The 4140-nt window shown below is 38.6% G+C and overlaps 1 non-coding gene across 1 annotated transcript; it reads right to left on the minus strand.

The window, feature by feature from the left end:
- Positions 1-3245: 3245 nt before the first annotated feature.
- LOC130809564 (small nucleolar RNA R71) lies at positions 3246-3353 on the minus strand. Its single transcript, XR_009040866.1, has one exon. It is a non-coding gene; the product is annotated as a small nucleolar RNA R71 (small nucleolar RNA).
- Between the last annotated feature and the right edge of the window lie 787 nt (positions 3354-4140).

Here is a 4140-nt window from a genome sequence, read left to right on the forward strand (position 1 = left end):
CAACTCATTACTATCGAACCAACCCAACTAATGGAAAGCACCGTCATAGATCAAATTATTAGAGATTTACAACTTGCAAAGGCGAAAATGTACAACAAATTAAAAGATGTGAGACAAAATTTTAATTTTATATATATATATATATATATATATATATATATATATATATATATATATATATATATTTTTTAATTTTCTTTTTGAACTGCATGAATATGAACAATGAAAAGATGATGATATATTACAAACCAAAAGAAGCACACTCCAACAATGAGGAAACAATCAACCCAACTCAAGTACCCCATGCAATTTTTTTTTGACTGCATGAATATGAACAATGAAAAGATGATGATATATGACAAACCAAAAAAGCACACTCCAACAATGAGGAAACAATCAACCCAACCCAAGCACCCCATGCAAGTAAATGAGAGCCAAATGACAGAATATACATCGCCCACTAACCAACCAAATGCTCCCCCAAGCTAGACTTGGGTTGATCAAATAGGGTCAAAAAGGTTTGTAATGCGGTCAGTCATGAAAGAAAAGGTAGGGCTCAAAATAAAGGATCAAATGGAAAATTATGTCTTCTAAAACAATGTTGCACGGCTTCTAGCAAATGAGGGCCTTCTATCATGCTCATCATGCAATTACATAGCTAACAAGACCAGTACCAAGCCAAGATGGAGATCCATGATACACCAGGAACTAATCACTCAAGAAGGAAATAGTGAGATAGAAATCAAAGTACAAATCCTAACAAGTTAAACTCTTCCTTGTTCCAAACAATAGATAATAATGCTCAAAAACACCAGTTTCAACAATACTAAGGAATCGGAAAAAGAACCCAAAAGTCTACAATGACCAGTCTCAGCAATCACAAGTGTTAAAAATTTCAACCATAGGGCACAGGGAAACATACTTTGTTAAAAAAATCCAAAGGGGCATCAAGGGAGAAAGAAATACATTACAACTAAGAAAGCAATACAATATTTTTGGTCACATGTAAACTCCCACTCTAATGAGTAGTACAAACCATGCAACAATCCTAAGAAAGCAATAAAAACACTCAAAGCTAAATTATGAAAAGAGTTGGGAAGATCACACTAATTAACTTACTAATGCTGGCTGAAGTACAAAAAATTGTCACGTTATCCAAAGCGCAACTTGCAAAAGAACCTGCAAAAGGAGAGAAACAACCAATTGATGTGTGTGTTTTATATACTATTTTGCTCAATTTTCTATTGGTTTTTAAGCTTGGTTGGAGTGTTTGTTTCCTATCTATTTTGTAGGTACAAAGCTCTAATTATGCTAGGAATCGACTCTTGGAGCGAGATTTGCAAGTTGGAAGGTCAATAGCTACTCAAAGGGTCATTTTGTGCTGACCATGTCTCATACCCGGGTGGGTTTCCACACACCCGACCGGGTTTGCACTTGGCAGTTAGAAGAATTTGAAGATGCCATTTGGAAGAAAAAGTGGCTACTCGCACCCGGGTGGGTTTCCACATACCCGGCCGGGTGATCATTACGGTGATTTGAACGTCTCTAAACCCGAGTGGGTTTCTAACACCCGACCGGGCTTCCATTGAAAATCAAGATGTTTTGCTGCGTACCCGGGCGGGATTCCTCTTACCCAACCGGGTCTTGAACTTTTTGGTCTTGAAGATTTAGCTGTGCTGCGCACCCGGCCGGGTTTTCACATACCCGGCCGGGTCCTGTAGTTACTATTTATAGTAACTTCCCATATCCTCCCATCTCTTTTTAGAAGGATATAAATAGCTTTTGAGGGGGAATTTTGAGAACGGTTTTTTTTTTCTGTTCGAGGGTTTGGTATTGAAAAAAGGATTTCTCGTATTCCTTGCCTTGGGGATTGCAAATCAACACTTCTACATTGTAATTCTTATATTGAGGGTATTAGTTTCAATTCTAATTTCTTATTCTTGTTTATTATTGTTATCTTTGAATGCTTGTTTCTCCATTAAATTTGAATTTGATTTTCTCCATGAATTTCATTGTTGAACCTCTTGTTAGTTTTTATATGCTCAGTGAGTAGTTTTATTTCTAGGTTTTGGTGAAACTATGCAAAAGGTCATGATTCTTGTTTGATTTTATGATTTAAATTTGGTTTGTCTAGGCGATTCAATTGATGGGTTTTAGATTGATTGCATGTTTGGCCAATTTGCAAGTTTTATTCGCTCAATTCTATAAGCGAGAGTTGCGAGGTTGAGTGAACGATTTCCTTCTTTGAACAATTAAGCTTTAATTGCGATAGCTTGTTTTATTGTTTGATTGTCGAATTTGTTTGCGATAGCAACACCTTCCTTCGCTTATATTCATTCCTATCCCAATTGTTGTTCATGAATCATGATCGATGCATAGTGAATCCTTTTAGCCCTAGGTTTTTAATTATTGAATTTTATTCATTTCTTGTTTTTGCGTTCTACTTAGATAAACAAAAATCCAACTTTTGATCGTTAGTGATAGTGAACTTTGTTCAATTTGTGACTTTATTTGTCCTTCCTCAGTGGTTCGACCCTACTTGCCCAACTATACTAATTAGGTGAAATAGGAACTATTTTTGGTAGTAAAATGACCTTCCAAAATTTGGTGCCGTTGCAGGGGAAGGGCAACAATTTTACTTTTTGAATTTAGCGTTTGCTTTTTCTAACCCACTCGAGGAACAACTGTTCTTCGAGCGCATTTACGTTTATTTTAGTGTTTTTGTGCATGACCAGGAGTACCAACAAGCAACCTTTTCTTTTTGATCCTGAGGTTGACGCAAATGCTCGTAGAACACACGCAAGTGCAAAGAAAAGGAGGGCGAAGGCTCGTAAACAAGCTCAACAGTCCTCTCAATCTCTTGACATGGCGGCTCAGGCTCCCGAGAGAACTCTTAAGCAGTCTACACAACCCAAGGCTAGCAATGTTACCGCGGGGATTAGGATGCCGGCTACTAACGCTTGAAACTTTGACACCAAATCCCATGTTATGAATATGATCACGGGAAATCAGTTCTATGGTCTTGACAATGAAGAACCCGTTGATCATTTGCAGAAATTCCTTCAAGCATGTTCTCTACAAAAGATTACTAGGATGACTGACGACGAGCTCTACTTGTACCTCTTTCATTTCTCTTTGGCAAGCAAGGCTCAACGTTGGTATAACTCTCTTCCCAACACCATTACTACTTGGGTGTAATTGTCTGATGCTTTTCTAGTGAAGTATTATCCCGATTATAAGACTCATGACTACAGAGTTAAGCTCTATAGTTTCTCACAAGATGCGGGGGAGACTATTCATGATGCGTGGGAGAGATTCAAAGGTTACCAATATATGTGCCCTCATCACAGTATTGAGAAGGAATTTCTTATGCAATCTTTTTATAATAGTCTTGATGATGAGACTAAGAGGATGGTAGATGGTGCGGCTGGCGGCTCTTTCATGAACAAACAAATTTCTGAGGCTATTTCACTCTTGGATACTCTTGCTGAAAATCAATGGAATAGCTCATCTAGGCGCGCAGCTCAAGCACCAAGGAAGGGGAAGCATGAATTTGAAACGTATTCCCTTCTATCATCACAAATCTCAGCTTTGAATGAGAAAATTGATGGGATGCGCATGGGTGCTAATACATCTATGCCCGTCAATGCTATGGCTACCTCTAGCCAAAGTGGAATTGCTTGTGATTATTGCGGTGTGCATGGTCATTCTCTAATGGAGTGTTCCGTTAATCCCAATGGAGCTATGGAAGTGCCAGAGCAAGTCAATGCTTTTCAAGCTCGTCCTCCTTTCAAAAACAATATCTACTATCCTGGAATTCGGAATCATCCTAACTTGTCATATCGCAGCAACAATGTATTAAATCCTCAACAGCAACACTTTCCACCACAAGCACCACAACAACAATATGGGAAACATCAGCAATATCAGCCCAATCAAGGACCACCCGGTTTCCAAAGGCCTCCTCAAGGCCATCAACAGCAACAATTTCAGAACCAACAACCCCAATCCAAATTGGGGGAGTTGAAAACCATGATGGCTCAAATGGCCAAACAGCTTGAGCAACTCGGTACTCACAATAAAATGCTTGAAACTCAAGTCGCTCAATTAGCTGCATCTAGCTCCTCTAGACAAGTAGGA

The sequence above is a fragment of the Amaranthus tricolor genome, chromosome 3 (genome assembly GCF_026212465.1).
Source record: "Amaranthus tricolor cultivar Red isolate AtriRed21 chromosome 3, ASM2621246v1, whole genome shotgun sequence".
In the NCBI taxonomy this organism is placed as follows: Eukaryota; Viridiplantae; Streptophyta; class Magnoliopsida; order Caryophyllales; family Amaranthaceae; genus Amaranthus; species Amaranthus tricolor.